This window comes from Odontesthes bonariensis, chromosome 14 (assembly GCF_027942865.1).
Source record: "Odontesthes bonariensis isolate fOdoBon6 chromosome 14, fOdoBon6.hap1, whole genome shotgun sequence".
Classification (NCBI taxonomy): domain Eukaryota; kingdom Metazoa; phylum Chordata; class Actinopteri; order Atheriniformes; family Atherinopsidae; genus Odontesthes; species Odontesthes bonariensis.
Window position 1 is genome coordinate 35,975,773 of NC_134519.1, and position 18,962 is coordinate 35,994,734.

Below are 18,962 nucleotides of genomic sequence, written 5' to 3' on the forward strand. Positions count from 1 at the left end.
ACTGAAATCCTATGGAGAGTATCATGATCTGCTTCAGTAGTCACAGTACATGTTGACAAGCATGTTTCTTTTGGTGAAATTCAGCTTCCTACTGTTGATGGCATCCATACAGCCCCAAACCATGTCACTCCCACTACTATGCTTGACTTTAAGCATGGGGCACTTTTCTTTGTACAAATCACTTTTTACCACCACACAGGCTTGACACCATCTAAGCAAATTTGTTCATCTTGGTGTCATCAGATCACAGGACATGGTTCCAGCAATCCATATCCTTAGTTTGTTTGTCTCTGATGAGACAATGATAAACAAATTTGCTTTCGATGGTGTCAAGCCTGTGTGGTGGTAAAAAGTGATTTGTACAAAGAAAAGTGCCCCATGCTTAAAGTCAAGCATAGTAGTGGGAGTGACATGGTTTGGGGCTGTATGGATGCCATCAACAGTAGGAAGCTGAATTTCACCAAAAGAAACATGCTTGTCAACATGTACTGTGACCATAGGCGTCGATTACGGGGGGGACGGTGGGGACATGTCCCCCCCACTATTTATGATTTGAATTTTGTCCCCACGACTTTTAAAAAAGTGCTCTGATGCGACCGAAAAAAAATCCCCACATACTCAACCGAAATCGTCGAGTCTAAATCATGCGATAGGCGAGCACGAACATGTGAAAACCCCAATTTGGTATTTAGTCGTTTGATTTGCCGACTGTGAGCCACTGTAGAAACATGACATTGTAAAATGACAGCGGAGTCGGTGCATTCCAATAACGTCACACCAGAGGTCCGTTTCACGAAGCAGGTTTAGTGAAAACTCTGAGTTGATTAACCCTGAAATGAGAGAAACTTTTACTCAATAAACCTTGAGTTTCTCTCTGTCTCCGCCCTCTTTCAGCCATTTGATTTCCTCATTCAGTCAGCAGAGCGAGTTCTTCTACTTCAAGAAGTCCATCAGGCACAGCAGGAGGCGACTGTTTCCACGAACATGTCCTTTTGACAACGATCCCGTGGATGAAGGTGCAGCATTACTGCGCAGAGAATTAAATATTCCTCAGGAGATGGTTATCAGACCGCGCATAGATTTTTGCATTTCCAGACAATTATCTTTTTGAGCGGCACCATCGGAATTTTGTTGGGACAAAAGAAAAAAAAAGACATAAAAGACAAATAAATATTTGTATGAATAGGCTTAAAAAAAATTATATAGGCCTATTATATTTTATAAAGACACTCGTGTCTTGGGGGTGGATTCCCTCCGGGGATTCCCTCAGCTACTGCCCTCCCGTTAGAGGTGGCGGTGCTGGGCAGCACCGGTTTTACGGGCATCTGCCTTCTTTCTGTTGGCTCAGTAAAAGTCTGTGTTAGTTTAAATAGGCTTAATTATTTAACAGAACATGATATAGATGAGAAGACATAGTTTATGTGTGTGAAAACAGCATTATGTTGGGAATAAAATAACTGCACAGTCAAATAGCCACTTAATATTTAAATATAGCACATTGAGTTGCCTGTAGTATGAAATGCGCTATATAAATAGATGCCTTGCCTTGCATTGCCTATTTACTTTACAGTGTAAAACATGATCAGAATGAGGTACCTCCATGCCGAGGTCTCACCTGTTTGAACAATGTTTTTATATTTCATCTTAAACTGCTGCCAAGTGCACTTCTCCCCTGCGGGATTGCACCTAAATGAAATAAATGAATGGGCTACCATTCAAGCAGTTTCCCTGTAATATTATTGGGATTGCAAAGGACTACATTTAAACTTACACTTTTGCTGCTGCAGCGGTGTTGCACTTATTTCTAAAAACGTATTGAAACTCGCCGTATGAGCGCATTAAGATTTCCCATTCGAGGTTGGTGAAAAACGTAGCCCCTCCTCTTCCCCGTTGCCATGGTGACTCGTCGAATCGGGGCTCCATTGATGCTGGCTTTTTATAGTTGTGGCGCACGCGCTAAACTCAAGGTGAACCTACTCAGAGTTGATTAACCTCACTCAAATCAGCGTTTCTGGAACCGAAAACTCAGAATTTTCTATCTCAGAGTAGATCAACTCAGAGATCAGGAATAGACTCAGAGTTTGTTGAACCTGCTACGTGAAACGGACCCCCGGGTAAACCGCTTTCCCGGCGAAACTCATTTAGAGCTACTTCTACACAAACAAAAATGCAGCGTTTCTTCGCAACTTCGCTGGTGGTGGATCGTGGAGTCACACTCACCAACACCACAGTCCAGGCTGAGGAAAGGGTACAAGTTCTTTGTGGAGTATATACACAGTTATCAAGGTAAATTGTCTAACGTTTTATTTTTATCAGTACGCTACTCAATAGCCTTCCACATTCATGTTTTGTAATGATAAGCAAACCATATACGATCCATAGAAATCATCTGAAATATTGTCTGTGTGTGAAATGTGTGTTAAATATTTGTCATGTGTAGACTATAATATTATGAATATAATTTGCCATGGTGGCTATGAAGTCTCCGCGTGCAGCGTTAGCATTTTAGTATTAGGTTAGCCAAGGAAACGTTAAGCTAGTTATTTGCTTGTTTTTTTTTAGCAACTCCTGAAAATAACATTCTGTATATGCTCAGTGTCAAATGTAGTTGATGGAAAGGTGGTAGTGAGAGGCTCGATGAGGAGGAATGAGGAGCCCCACAGACTACAGGTTTCTGCTTAGTTATAGGGCCCGTTGGCCGAAGTCTGTGTTTGTTTTGATAGTCTGTCCGGACTAACAACTGCAGTTGCACTTTTCCCCTTTTTCTGTTGTTCAGATCATTTTCACCGTTCTTTCTTACAAACAGTACAGTAGCGTAATTAATTAACAGTAATTAATTCATGAATAAATACATAATTTCGAATCATATCATAATGATATGGAAACATGAAATTAAAGGATATATTTTAGAAACTCTATATGCGTTCATCAAAAAAAGGGCCGCTTATTAAACATGACGCTGGAATAGATCTAGAATGCGTTACTTTTTAATGTGCTGGATGGTGGGTGGTCCGTGGGGGGCATAGAATGCATTACGTTTTTTGTCCCCACCACTTCTAAAACCAAACTGACGCCCTTGACTGTGACTACTGAAGCAGATCATGATACTCTCCATAGGATTTCAGTCAAATCTCACACACGTCTCTTTTAGCCTGGTGCAGACTCAAAATGTAAAATTTCAATGTAAGGCAAGGATGAAACGCACAACGATGACCTCCCTTTTAATGCCTTTTCATTTCATGACATTTCGGGCCAACACGGCCCATTCTCAGGGAGTTTAACATAGGGGTGTACTCACTTTTGCACCAGCATAATTTCACAAAAATGGACAAATAGGTCATTTAAGTTATATTATTGACCTTTCTTTTCTGTTGTAAGCTGAACAGATGTTGTATTAAACTTACTCTATGCACGTTTTGGGAATAACTTGTGTGTGTATTAAAATATTGTTCAAAATGTTACTTTTCAACAGGGGTGTACTCATTTTCACTGTGCACTGTATTTGATAAAAAATATCAAATTAAGACATCATTTCACCAGAATTATCAAGTTAGATCAGTCTCCCGAGATTTCAACTTACCGTAAATCCTCTAATATAGGCCGGGGCCTTTATTCACTCACGTGCATCTTGGTCCCGGCCATTATTGGAAGGAGGCCAGAATTAGAGACAGGCCTCTATTTCTATTTGAGCAAAACAGACTACCAGTGGAATGAATAAAAACGAGATTTTGTGTCTATTTGAACCTATAAAATAGACAAATACCGGCAATTCAGGCTAAATTCCAGTGTAGTACCGGTAATATGGTAACAGAAACGTAGCAAACATACCGGTACCAGTAGACTGCGGTCAAGTGAGCCGCCACTCGTTCATCCGCGGCTCACTTGACCGCAGTTACCAGTAGTGCACTGTCACTTAACCATGGTGATAATTAGGCTACCGGTATTTCATCTCCTCTTCATCTCTCCCCATAATCTCCTCATCACTCGCGCCAGTCTCTACAACAAGTTCATTATTGTACAGTTCTTCTTCGTCCTCCTCATGTTCTGCTGCCTGTCTGTTCTCTTCCTCGCGCAGACGGGCAGCAGCGCAGGGCTGTAAAAAACGATATCGGTAGTTTGGCCGTTATTGCAAGTCACAGTGGACAGGCTCACTCACGATCGTGATCGCATTCGAATGCGATAGTGATAGAAGTGAATGCTAATTTCAACATACCATATATCTTTACTTAATTTTGCTTTAACTTTGTTGTTACCGGTAATCTGACTGTAAAGCGCATTGAGCTGCAAGTCTTGTATGTTACGATCACAAGTACCGGTATAATGTTGAGGCTGCCCAGAGAAATCGTTGGTTCTAATTATAGACCCGGCCTGTATAAGAGTCCGGCCAGTATTTACCTCCTCCGACAGCGAGACCGGCCAATATTAGAATCCCGGCCAGTAATGGAATACAGGCCAATATTAGAGGATTTACGGTAATTTAACTTCCCAGTTAGCCCGGCAAGAAGCATCCCAACTACACAAGAGGACAAGCATAAAGCAGCCCAACTACACAAGAGGACAAGCATAAAGCAGCCCAACTACACAAGAGGACAAGCATAAAGCATCCCAACTACACAAGAGGACAAGCATAAAGCATCCCAACTACACAAGAGGACAAGCATAAAGCATCCCAACTACACAAGAGGACAAGCATAAAGCATCCCAACTACACAAGAGGACAAGCATAAAGCATCCCAACTACACAAGAGGACAAGCATAAAGCAGCCCAACTACACAAGAGGACAAGCATAAAGCAGCCCAACTACACAAGAGGACAAGCATAAAGCATCCCAACTACACAAGAGGACAAGCATAAAGCAGCCCAACTACACAAGAGGACAAGCATAAAGCAGCCCAACTACACGGGCCCTGAAGACAGAAGAAAGAGGTTCTGCAGCTCTGACCGAAGGTGGAGCAAACTTCTCAGCATCTGCCTCCCTGACTGCTGCTTGGCATTACAAGACAGATGGAAGGCCAGGTTCAGTTCTGTCCCCTCTTCCCCGTCCTCCCAGTCCCCTCTCTCTCTCTTTCGGTTTTTTTAATGGTGGTTGGCAAACAACTTATAGAAGCATTACCGCCACCTACTGATAAGGAGTGTGGATCACATGACAATTATATCCCTATATTTATATATACCGTGCAATATATATATATATATATCTACATACACATACACACATACACTCATCTATACACCCATATATCTACTTATGCCTACACTTTTACATAGTCCCTACTCATATACCCTCATTTATATACTTTATATATACAGTACTAAATTCTATTATATAACCTACACTGTTTTAAATAATAAAAAATTACCTGATATCCTGTTTCCTGATTCTTTTTGCAATAAATCTACTATATCCAATTTCATTTTCATCCTACTAAGATTTCTAACTAAATTATTTCTCTGAGCCTGATAATTCCTACAATATAAAATAACATGTTCAATTGTCTCATCTTCCCCAGATTCACATTTCCCTGACTGATGTTTTCCTATCATGTATAGATTTTCATTCAATCCATTATGTCCAATTCTAAGTCTTGTTATAATTGTCTCTTCTCTCCTACTTCTTTCTGATCTTCTCATTTTCCCTATTTTCCTTTGTATTTATACAACCAACGTCCTTTTCTTTCTTCCTCCCATAACTTTTGCCATCTCTCTTCCATTTTTTGTTTTATAATACCCTTTACCTCTTTTACACTCAGTCTTACATTAATATCAATCATTACTCTTTTTACACTCTGTTTAGCCATCTATCTGCCATTTCATTTCCCTCAACTCCATAATGCGCTGGTACCCATATAAAATGAACTATAAGCCCCATCATATTAATTCTATATAGAGTTTGTTCTATTTCAATTAATACATCTTGTCTACTTTCTGACTTACTATTTTGAATACTAAATAATGAAGAACTTGAATCTGAACATATAATTCTCCCAGTCCCCTCCTCCCTCTCTCATTAGTTGTGTATCACGTGCCTTATTCACAGTGTGTTCTGAGTGATGGTGGTGTTAAAAGTTATGGCTCTTCTTTTTAGAAAGATTCCCATCTTTATCATTTTAATTCAGTTTCAGAGACACAGCTCAAGGTGAAAAGCGTCATTTGGTCTCATAAGAGCCTGGCCCCACCCCTGTGATGTAACTGTTAAATAACCAATGATAAGTACAGCGGTAGCAGCCAAAAAAAAACTAAACTTTTTCTTTTTAATCACGCAGTTTTCTGTGGAACCCTGCCGTGGAACCCTGCCGTGGACCCCTGCTGGAGGCGCTGGGGTCTCCGGGCTCCGCGCAGCTGCAACTCCGGGCTGAGCTCGTGTCATTCAGTCACGGTCACCGCAGAACACGCGACACGTTGTTCTCTTACCTGTCTTTGCTTCACTCTTCCTTCACCGACACGGAGAAATACAGCTGGCAGCGAGGCGCGTGTGTGTCCAGGCAGAGATGACGTGATCTACAGTAATATCCACCGTGAGACCGCGCGCTGCTCGCCCGCTGGAAGTGTCGCGAGGCCTTGCGTAAGACGAGCTGCTGCAGGCAGGGCTTAGCTGAAGGGGCGGGGCTTAGCTGAAGGGGCGGAGCTGGCTGCACACAGCTATCTGAATCGATCTTGAAATGCAAAAGACGCCTTTGCTTTTTTCATGAAAAAAACCCTGGAAAAAGATAATCAAATAAAAACTGCAACCTCAACACGTGTCCTGGCAACGTGCATCCCGGCATGCTTTAATATCCAGGGGGCGTGAACTGAAGTATTAAAGCCAATCAACAAAAGTCTTGTGTTACAAAGGCTTGTGCAGAGGAGACATACTGACTCAGACTGACAGGATAAATATATTATATTTATATATTATTATTATTATAAATATATAATATATATACAAATAAAGTCATTTAAACTTGCATCTCATAATGAAATGTGACATCTTCGTGATATATCACAGGATACTTACCACAATACTAACATTCATGTCCATGTCAATGACCTTTGTTGAAATACTCTTGGGAGGTGATTCAGTTACCATTCAGTTTGGCACACCCACAGACTGACCTAACCCAAACTGAAATGCAGATAAGACAAATGCCAACCGCTCCCCCACCCCACCCCCAAAGTTTTTTTGTTTTTTTTAACTTCCTTTTATTTAAAAATCTTTTTACATTACACATGAAACATTTTTATATTATACGCCAGGGGATAAAAGAGGTTACATTAAAATATTCAAGTGTTCACAGATGTCAACAGTCTTACTCGCTTTCTGGTTGTTTGAAAATTTAATGGAGATCATGTACTGCCTGAGCTCCCCACCCCCAAAGTTAAAGAGCAGACTACTGATGAAGGTCACGCTGGCTTTAGCATTGTACTGTAATGATGACCACTTTCTGAAGAATGAAAAGAAGATCAAATAACTGGTCATATGGACTGCACTTACATACTGTGTCTCTTGTTGTATTGACCCCTCAAAATACTTCACACTATAATTCAAATTCACCCACACATACAACACTCCTCTGGAGCCTATTCCAGCTGCAATCAGACAAGAGTTCCCCCTGGGCAGGTCACCCCTTCATCACATGGCCAACAGAGACAAAAGAGACAACCATGCATGCTTACACTAATTACTGTGGTTCATTTGGAATCACCGGTTAGCCTAACATGCATGTTTTTGGATCATGGGAGGAAGTCGAGTACACACATGCCTTCTCATCTCTAAAGCCTCGTTCCCACTACCAGGGGCAATTTTAGGATCTGGTCTTTAGGGGTGCCCAGACCCCAGTGCTCACAGAGGCACATTATTTCTCACTAATTGAGGCGAACTAGTACATTTATAAATTTTGGAGCCGTATTAGTTTTGCTTTGAGTAGTGTTTTCCCCTACAACATTCAATTTTGACCTCTTCATTTGAAAAGACTGTGGCTCGACAGGGATAACAGAGAGCCTGAGACAAATATTGAAGATAACTCAACATTTATTTTGGGAGTAAAGAGTTCAAACAAAAACAAATGCTAGAAAATAAATAAAATGGTCACTAAAATAATGCATCCTTGAGCAAAAAAAAAAAAGTGTTTTTGCATAATATAATATTTTAAAAATGTGCTGAGCCAGGGGTTGCCGAGCTATCTCACGGTGGTTCCTTGGCACCACTAAAAATACCCTAGCCTCGCCCCTGGTTCCCACTGTACAAAGGGGACCCTCAGGGGTGGGTTCCATAATGTGGAACCACCTCCAAGCTTCTTCAGCTTAATGACACACTGGCTGGTTGAAACCACTCTCTGACATTTTTGTGGCAATCAGCTGGAAAACTTTTTCATTTCCCACAGCGCCATCGAGCTCCCGCCGCACAGTTTCCTCACCAACACCGGAGAGCAGAGCCTGGAACCGGTCCTGTGTGCTGGGTACCCCAAGCAGAAGGGTTACAGACATGGGAACGGGTACCATGGGACCGGTACGCTTTCGTGGTAGTGGAAACACTGAAATAAGCAAACCGTTCTGACCCGACCCGTACCGGACTGCATAGTGGAAACACACCATAAGTATTACTGATACAAAGGTAATTAAAGCTGCAAGCAGCGATAAAGGCCCTTGCACCCAGGTGGCGCTTCTGTCAGTGATGCAACCGAGGGCCCCAGCATCCTTCCCATCGGGGCTTTGGGGCTCCAGCTCATTGGGCATCGCACTTAAAGGGTGCAGAGATTACTTCATTTAAGCAGACATTTCGTGAGAGACATAACACGAGCTTATGCTAACATGATCAGTCCAACTTCCCAGTCTGTTAGCAAAAATGAAAAATATGAGTTGTGTTGGCCAGTGCGTTTCTGAGTAACATCAAATTCCTGTGTCATGGTCAAGGACTGTCATTTAACAGGAAGCAAGTAAACAGATTTACACGAACAGCTATATATTTAGTCTTTAACTGAATGAAAAAAAAGAAGCTAATGTTGGAAAAAGAGAGCTGCTATAAGTGAATGAAGGTCAGAGTGAGAGCTTGTTTAGGCTGACGTGTTAGTTTGGAGTTTGTGAGCGAGACGAGAGAAAAAGGAGTTCCTCGAGCAGCAGAGTGCAGAAGTTAAAAGAAGATTTTGTAAGTGAAAAATGGGTTAATCTGAGGTTCTGAAACGGGACTTTATTGGATTATTAAACGCAGTGAGCTCGCTGAATGCAGCTGTATTCATCAGTGGACCTGTACCACCCATCAGAGGAGGAGAGGAAAGATTCAGCAAGTTGTTGGCACTGAATAAATGGCTTTTATCGGCATGTGCTGACCACATTTTATTAATAATTTTAGCATTTTTTGGGAACACAGGCATCTTTTTAAGGCAAATAGATTTACAGGGGTGAAACTGTTCACTTCCAACTTATTTTACTTCCTACGTCATCCATCTGTGCTCGGTGCCAAGACTGAGATAAACGAGGAGTTATCTCATAGAGAGGAACAAACAAAGCCCAGCAGAAACCCTGAGGAGGAACTCCATCTGCCCCCACCCGAGAAGAGCTTCGGAAAGGAGAGACATCAGAGGTAAGATGAGGGGTCCTTATCTGCCCCCAACCCTCTCAACAGCACCGATGACCAGGACCAGGGCCCAGGACCTTCCCCAGGCCCCCAAAGCCCTGACAGGTCATTGCGCTCCTCACCCTCCCTTTCTCCCTCCTCCCCTTACCTGAAATTCACTGAGCAGATGATGGAGCGGGTCAACGCTGGGCTCAGATCTGCCCCGTTACCCCCAGCCCAATCCCTTTTTGCCCCCCATAAACCCCCCACCAGAGCGGCCAAAGGTTTGCCACCAAGCCCCTCCCCCAGCAGAGCAGCCGAAGCCACAGCGCCCAGCCCCGCCCCGCCCCCTCCTGTCCCTCCACGCCGCCATCATGTTCTGTCTCCGCAGTCTGATGTGTGATGTGCGGAGGGTCCGCAGTCTGATGTGTGATGTGCAGAGGGTCCGCAGTCTGATGTGTGATGTGCGGAGGGTTCACAGTCTGATGTGTGATGTGTGGAGGGTCCACAGTCTGATGTGTAGAGGGTCCACAGTCTGATGTGTGATGTGCGGAGGGTCCGCAGTCTGATGTGTAGAGGGTCCACAGTCTGATGTGTGATGTGTAGAGGGTCCGCAGTCTGATGTGTGATGTGTAGAGGGTCCGCAGTCTGATGTGTGATGTGTAGAGGGTCCGCAGTCTGATGTGTAGAGGGTCCGCAGTCTGATGTGTGATGTGCAGAGGGTCCGCAGTCTGATGTGTGATGTGCGGAGGGTCCGCAGTCTGATGTGTGATGTGTAGAGGGTCCGCAGTCTGATGTGTGATGTGCGGAGGGTCCGCAGTCTGATGTGTGATGTGCAGAGGGTCCGCAGTCTGATGTGTGGAGGGTCCGCAGTCTGATGTGTGATGTGCAGAGGGTCCGCAGTCTGATGTGTGATGTGTAGAGGGTCCGACAGTCTGATGTGTAGAGGGTCCGCAGTCTGATGTGTGATGTGCGGAGGGTCCACAGTCTGATGTGTAGAGGGTCCACAGTCTGATGTGTGATGTGCAGAGGGTCCGCAGTCTGATGTGTGATGTGCAGAGGGTCCGCAGTCTGATGTGTGATGTGTAGAGGGTCCGACAGTCTGATGTGTAGAGGATCCGACAGTCTGATGTAAGATGTGTAGAGGGTCCGCAGTCTGATGTGTAGAGGGTCCGACAGTCTGATGTGTGATGTGTAGAGGGTCCGCAGTCTGATGTGTGATGTGTAGAGGGTCCGACAGTCTGATGTGCGGAGGGTCCACAGTCTGATGTGTGATGTGTAGAGGGTCCGCAGTCTGATGTGTGATGTGTAGAGGGTCCGACAGTCTGATGTGTAGAGGGTCCACAGTCTGATGTGTGATGTGTAGAGGGTCCGCAGTCTGATGTGTGATGTGTAGAGGGTCCGACAGTCTGATGTGTGATGTGCGGAGGGTCCACAGTCTGATGTGCGGAGGGTCCACAGTCTGATGTGTGATGTGCGGAGGGTCCGCAGTCTGATGTGTGATGTGCGGAGGGTCCGCAGTCTGATGTGTGATGTGTAGAGGGTCCGACAGTCTGATGTGTAGAGGATCCGACAGTCTGATGTAAGATGTGTAGAGGGTCCGCAGTCTGATGTGTAGAGGGTCCGACAGTCTGATGTGTGATGTGTAGAGGGTCCGCAGTCTGATGTGTGATGTGTAGAGGGTCCGACAGTCTGATGTGTAGAGGGTCCACAGTCTGATGTGTGATGTGTAGAGGGTCCGACAGTCTGATGTGTAGAGGGTCCACAGTCTGATGTGTGATGTGTAGAGGGTCCGCAGTCTGATGTGTGATGTGTAGAGGGTCCGACAGTCTGATGTGTGATGTGCGGAGGGTCCGCAGTCTGATGTGTGATGTGCAGAGGGTCCGACAGTCTGATGTGTGATGTGCAGAGGGTCCGACAGTCTGATGTGTGATGTGTAGAGGGTCCGACAGTCTGATGTGTAGAGGGTCCGACAGTCTGATGTGTAGAGGGTCCGACAGTCTGATGTGTGATGTGCGGAGGGTCCGCAGTCTGATGTGTAGAGGGTCCGACAGTCTGATGTGTGATGTGTAGAGGGTCCGACAGTCTGATGTGTAGAGGGTCCGACAGTCTGATGTGTGATGTGTAGAGGGTCCGACAGTCTGATGTGTGATGTGCGGAGGGTCCGGGCTGCGAGGATTATGGCAGCTGGGACCCTGTTTATCAGAAGGTTTTAACATTTCTGTACTTTTAGGTGACAGAAGGAGAAATGTGGCCCAGTCAGAACACAGAGAGCTGCACTCTGAAAGATCTTTAAATAAAGTAAACATACCTTGTGTGCCGCAGACTGCTCCCAAACACCAGGGGGCAAATAATACCTCTAAAACACTCAAGTTGGCTTTATTAAATGTTCGGTCTTTAGCTGGAAAACATTTTTAATGAAATTTTATCACTGAGCACACCCTGGACTTTATGTTTTTAACTGAAACTTGGTTAGAGCAAAATAACAGAGCTGCTGTTCTCATGAGTCGACCCCTCCTGCTTACAGCTTTATCAGCGAGGCCAGAGTGAGCAGGAGAGGAGGAGGGGGCAGTCTTATATAATGAATCATTTCAATGGAAGCAGTTATCTCCTGGAAGTTTTCAGGCCTTTGAATATGTGGCTGTACAGCTGAAGGCCTCATCCAGAGTCCTGTTTCTGAATGTTTACAGGCCCCCCAAATACTGGGCAGACTTTTCTGATGACCTCAGTGAACTGCTCTTTATGATCTGAGTTGATTTTGACTGTGTAATTATTGTTGGTGATTTTAACATCCATGTGGACAACCCTCAGGACAAAGGGACTAAAGACCTGAGTAACACTCTGGAACACTTTGGGCTGACTCAGCATGTAACAGAGGCCACGCACAATAGGGGGCGCACTCTAGACTTACTGATTTCTGAGGGTCTGAGCATTTCAAAGGTTACTGTGTCTGATGTGGGCCTGTCTGATCATTCCTGTGTTTTCTTTGACAGTACGATTTCACTGCACACAAATGTCTCAGCAGCAGTGATCTCTAAACGGTGTCTAACTGAAAACAGTGAGATCTTTAAGCAGGTCTTCTCTTTAACACCTGCCCTGTCCAGGGCTTCAGTCAATGAGCTTGTCAGTAGCTTCAATGCTAAAATGTTAAATGTTATGGATGCTATTGCTCCCATTAAGGTGAAGGTTATCTCTGGAAAGAAGAATTCCCCATGGCCAAATTCCACACTGGTGAAAAATGGGACAAGAGAGTGTCGGAAAGCTGAGCGCAGATGGAGAAAAACAAATCTCCAGGTTCATTATAACATCTATAAAGAGAAACTTCACTCTTATAATTTACAACTGAGGAATGCAAGAAAGTCCTACTTCTCTGACATCATCACCAAACACAGTCCTAATGCTCGGGCCTTAAGGCTCGTGTATACTTCGCAGCAGTGTGTCGCAGTGAGCTTGTCGCAGACACGACGCAGTTATTTTTGATTTATGCCTTGAAGTGCTGTCTGCGCTATGTTAATCCCACGCCACAACGCAAGAGGGACAATCACGAACAAGCTAGGATTGTGGGTGTTACGGTTACGGAGGTCATTCAACAACAATGGCGACTGGACGAATGCGCACTTTGATTGAGATGCAGCTGATCGATCTAGAAATAGAAGAAATATTGCTACTACTGGAGCTGGCAGAGAGGCGAAAGAATCGTCACGGTTAGTGTCACCATTAGCCGGTTAGCAAACCGGAAATACGCATAGTGTAGAGCGGATGTAGAGTTGACCAATCAGAGGCCTCCTTTCTCTCCTCCCTGCGGCGATGTCTGCGGCACTGTCTGCGGTGAGTTACAATTTTGAGGAGGTGCACCAGAGTGTCTGCGTAGGGGGGGGGGGGGGGCATGTCTGCGTTAACTGCGACACACACGCAGACGACCTGGTTTCCGAGTATAAATCAGGCTTTATTGGCTACAGTTGACAGGCTAACAAACCCTCCTGTGTTAGTGGCAACTGAACTTCATTCCACCATGGCCTGCCATGACTTTGCCAAATTCTTCACAGACAAAATCCAAAATATTAGAAAAGCAGTTGGTCCATCAGCAGCAGGTTCAGCATATGTACCGTCTCCACCGAAAACCCGTTTAAACACCATGACACAGTTCCAACCCATTAACAGCAAAGACCTGGAGGACATCTTACGTCAGCTGAACTCCTCCTCTTGCTGCTTAGACATCATCCCAACAGCTTTTTTCAAAAGGGTCTCAAAGATTTTGGAGTCAGACCTGTTACTGATCGTGAACTTGTCTTTAATGTCAGGTGTGTTTCCAGAGCCACTAAAAACAGCTGGAATCAAACCTGCTGAAAAAGGACAATCTTGACAAGACACAAATGAATAACTACAGGCCTATCTCAAATCTCCCATTTTTATGTAAGATCATTGAAAAAGTGGTTTTTCAACAGCTTAATTACTTTTTAACACAAAAATAACTGCTATGACACCTTCCAGTCAGGTTTTAGACAGCACCACAGCACTGAGGTGCTGTTTACACATACCCGGGTATTTTGATAAACGCATATTTTCTAACCTTCGTTTGCAAAAAAAACTAGGTGCACACAGCCCCGTTTTAAAAAAAAAACCACGTCTACATTGATCCGCATAAAGACGCTATCAAGAGCTGTTAAATTACGCCAAGCCTGACGGTGGCAGTGTTAGAACAATGAGAATTCCACACAAGCCAATCAGAAGCCTAATAGAGAACCGCTGACAGGAAGAACTTCTAGATCCTTTTCAAGAAGAAAATATGGCGCCAGGCTCATGTGTGTGGACTGATAGCGAGACTGAGCTACTTTTACACGTTGCGCTGGACTATAAAACTGCTAAAGCCGTGAAAAATGTCTTTGTTGTTCAATACATTGTATGACTGTAATTTTCAAAATCACACAAGCGAGTATAGCTCTCAACAACAGAAATGCTGCTAGTACCTCCATGCCAGAGTGGTGTAAAAAGAGAGTGGCGACACTCCCATAGACTTTTATAGAAAGAAAGGAATACGGAAGTCACGTGGGTCACGGAGGCGCCACAGTTCCAAACAAGGGACGCAGCTCCGTTAACCTCAATTGCTCGTCAAGAACAATTACTGGTAAGTTAATACAATAACAGCATTTTAAACGTTTTTTTACATTTTTAAGCATTATCTATCAGAAGTATACTCTTAGACATCGTTATTTTTACATTTGGTTAGCATGAAATGTCGATGTTGATGTTAAAAATGGAATGGATTTAGGGGCCTAGCTTAAAGCTTGGTAACGGAGGCTAACATGAGGTAATTAAGGTGATCATTTCACTAAAGTCCGTTAACTTTTTATTGTCAGGTGACATTGTGTAAAGTTGTTTTGATTGTTAGGTTTTAAAACATTACCAAAATACTATATAGGCCTATAGTAATAATACATTTAATACATTTTTGGTATTTCTGACGTATTTTCTCCGGTAAATTGAATAAATTACAACATTTTTGGCATAGTGAGGCATTAGCTGACTGGTCTTTAATTAAGTAAGTTTTTTTCAGCATGACTTTGCAGCTGTGATAATGAATTTATTAATTTCTCTGTTGTTGTCAGGGAGGTCAGCAGATGTGGTGCTCGCTGCTGTCATGGATCAACCCTCATTAGGACTTCAGAACTTTTCTACAATGTCCAAACCCTTGAATTTGATCAAATACAGTTCATTGTTGCAGATTAATCTACCCAACAGTATAAATAGCAGTAAAATAACTTCTTTAATAAGGCTTGTTTTACATTTTCCATGATGACATTTTATAATAAAATGTTTGGTTTAAATCTGTTTTGTTTATTTTTTTTCACAACTGACACATTTATTTTGTCATTAATATGGTTTTAACCAGAAAAAAAGTTAAATTCATATTTTAATCCATCCATCCATCCATTATACCCGCTGAATCCGTCGATCGGGTCGCGGGGGTGGGGGGGCTCATTGTCCATCCGACACCAGAGAGAACAGACAGACTGAATGACATCTTCTACAGATGGAGTGTTTGGGACAACAGGAGTAGATCCTGGGAACAGACAGTAACATCAGGCTCTGTTGAAGGATGTAGATCTGAAGGTAAGCTGGACCACTGGCATGATTCAGTATAAAGGAGGACGAGGTAGCTGCCCCCTGCTAGCATGCAGGGGTACCCTCTACGATTTAAAATGGTGATAAATGTGTCTCTGCCGCTCCAAAAAAGAAAAACGTTGATAAAATACATCGTCGGTGAAGTGATCAATGCACATTATGGGTCAATATTTACCGAAAATTGCGTCGTAAATGTTAAAGTTATCGTTTTTGTGCTCCGTCCCGCTAAAACCCGTTCAAACTGACTGACAGCGCTGTGATGTTTGGAACTCCGGAGGCTCACATGAACCACATGACAGCCCTAGCGGTGACTTCAAAGCGTGTCGCAACTCTGTATTACTCTATAGCTCTGGCGCCACTATATAGGGTCCTATGGTGGGTACGAACTCGTGACGTCATCAACACCGCTCGCGCGAGCAGACGCAGCAACCATGCTAGAAGCTGAGTGAAGCTGACACCCCACCCACGTGAAAAATTCAAGCAAATAGATTGATCGGTTAGTGCTCCGTTTGTGCTGGTTTGTGCCGTTAAAATTTTCGTTTGTGCTGCTTTGGTTTCTGAGATATTAAAGATTATTTTTTAGGTCATCCAAAGGTCACCATCCCCCCATATTACTCCAAAACAAACCAAAGTAGTCTACTTTTTTAGTGCTCCGTTTGTGCAGGTTTGTGCCGTTAAAACTGGCGTTTGTGCTGCTTTCGTCTCTGAGATATTATGAATTATAATTTCAGCCGATGACGTCACCATCCCCCCATCTTGCTCCAAAACAAACCAAAGTAGTCTACTTTTTTAGTGCTCCGTTTGTGCAGGTTTGTGCCGTTAAAACGGGCGTTTGAGCTGCTTTCGTCTCCGAGTTACGTTTTACTTTCAGTTGATCACATGATTTCACTATATTGATCAGGAGGCAATGAATTTCATCTGCTGCAGGTTGTAGTCATTCTGTTTTGTTCCAGTAAGTTCTTTTCGCCAATTTAGTCAGTGGGAAGTTGTCAGCTGAGTGAAGCTGACACCCCACCCACGTGAAAAATTCAAGCAAATAGATTGATCGGTTAGTGCTCCGTTTGTGCTGGTTTGTGCCGTTAAAATTCAGTCAGTAGGAAGTTGTCGGATATGTTGCTAACGCAGGAGAGAATAGAAGGTATGCCAGTTTGTTTTTTAAAATCCCTTTCTGCAAATAACAGTGACATTAGCCTGATAATGAAGTTATATGTATTTTACGGAGTCAGTATTTTTTTATTTAGTTTATTGATGGTTGGCAAGGAAATTGGTGCATTACCGTCACTGAATGTCACTCAAGGGTTATATGTGTTAATTCTGTTCTCTCCTGCGTTAGCAACATATCCGACAACTTCCCACTGACTAAATTGGCGAAAAGAACTTACTGGAACCAAACAGAATGACTACAACCTGCAGCAGATGAAATTCATTGCCTCCTGATCAATATAGTGAAATCATGTGATCAACTGAAAGTAAAACGTAACTCGGAGACGAAAGCAGCACAAACGCCAGTTTTAACGGCACAAACCTGCACAAACGGAGCACTAAAAAAGTAGACTACTTTGGTTTGTTTTGGAGTAATATGGGGGGATGGTGACCTTTGGATGACCTAAAAAATAATCTTTAATATCTCAGAAACCAAAGCAGCACAAACGAAAATTTTAACGGCACAAACCAGCACAAACGGAGCACTAACCGATCAATCTATTTGCTTGAATTTTTCACGTGGGTGGGGTGTCAGCTTCACTCAGCTCATGCTAGAGCCTTTACTGAGTTATCCCGAATAGCTTAGTACAAGGGTTAATGGATCCTGGCAGTATCTCCAAAATTACCACACTACAATCACATGCCATGACACCAAACTTCTACAGTAGTAGATCAACCCTCATCTTACTTTGAAGCTCCCAGCTCCCTGAAGTGATGTCGACGCAGCTTTAGCAGCAGAAAAGCTATCAGGCTTGTGTTGATAATAATAAACTCCTGGACTATTTTCAAACTTCCAAATGCATCGTTTGGTGAGTACAGACCATATTTGTACTACTGTAGAAGTTTGGTGTCATGGCATGTGATTTTAGTGTGGTAAATTTGGAGCTACGGACCAGGATCCATTAACCCTTGTATGAAGCTATTCGGGATAACTCAGTAACTCAGCTGATGTTCAGCCAAAATCGAAAAAACTGCGGGTGGGCTACTTGGCTGGATGTCACGGTTCAAATGACCCCAGGTTGAATCTACTCCGGAGTATCACTTTAAAGACCAGTCAGCTAATGCCTCACTATGCCAAAAATGTTGTAATTTAATCAATTTACCGGAGAAAATACGTCAGAAATACCAAAAATGTATTAAATATAGTATATTGGTAATGTTTTAAAACCTAACAATCAAAACAACTTTACACAATGTCACCTGACGATAAAAAGTTAACGGACTTTAGTGAAATGATCACCTTAAATTACCTCACGTTAGCCTCCGTTACCAAGCTTTAAGCTAGGTCCCTAAATCCATTCCATTTTTAACATCAACATCGACATTTCATGCTAACCAAATGTAAAAATAACTATGTCTAAGAGTATACTTCTGATAGATAAAGCTTAAAAATGTAAAAAACGTTTAAAATGCTGTTATTGTATTAACTTACCAGTAATTGTTCTTGACGAGCAATTGAGGTTAACGGAGCTGCGTCCCTTGTTTGGAACTGTGGCGCCTCCGTGACCCACGTGACTTCCGCATTCCTTTCTTTCTATAAAAGTCTATGGGAGTGTCGCCACTCTCTTTTTAGGAAACGTTCTGTCCCACAGCCGGGACGCCGACTGAATGACCAACGGTACAAGGTGAGACTGTTTTAGACCCGGGGTTCGGTGGGATGTTCGAAAAGGTTTCTCACATCTGTGTGTTAACGTAATATATGAACGGAGACACGGCTGTAACCAAACTTGTTCACTTTACTTCCTTTTCTTCTTCTACGAACACACTCAGCAGGTTCAATACACAAACACTGGTGACAGACTCCCCCTACTGGTCGGAGTCATATATGCAACATACATCACAACATCCACTCTTAATTCATCTCAAGAAAAAAAGCCACAACGTTAAGGAAATTTGATTGAAGCTATTTGTAAAGACACGATGCAACAAACGTTCGACCGTAACACAAATGAGTCCAAACGCTGTGGAAAACAGGCTTTTCTACAAAAACATATTTTCAGCAAACTATATGGAATTTAACTTCATCACGAAGGCTGGCAATTTAAATTGGATGAGAAAAAAAAAAACCCAAAAGTTCAATAATACTGTCACTGTATGCTCAGTCCC

At 43.3% G+C, this 18,962-nt stretch overlaps 2 protein-coding genes across 4 annotated transcripts in view; one reads left to right on the forward strand and one right to left on the reverse strand.

Annotated features, from left to right (window-relative positions):
• Positions 1-6,568, reverse strand: part of blvra (biliverdin reductase A) — a 59,528-nt gene extending 52,960 nt beyond the window's left edge. The window contains exon 1 of the mRNA XM_075484190.1: positions 6,413-6,568. The gene's annotated coding sequence lies outside the window, so the exon portion shown is untranslated. The remainder of the gene's footprint in view (positions 1-6,412) is intronic.
• Positions 6,569-18,382: 11,814 nt separating this feature from the next.
• Positions 18,383-18,962, forward strand: part of coa1 (cytochrome C oxidase assembly factor 1) — a 35,334-nt gene continuing 34,754 nt past the window's right edge. For all 3 annotated transcript variants that reach the window (XM_075484191.1, XM_075484193.1, XM_075484192.1), the window contains exon 1: positions 18,383-18,481. The gene's annotated coding sequence lies outside the window, so the exon portion shown is untranslated. The remainder of the gene's footprint in view (positions 18,482-18,962) is intronic.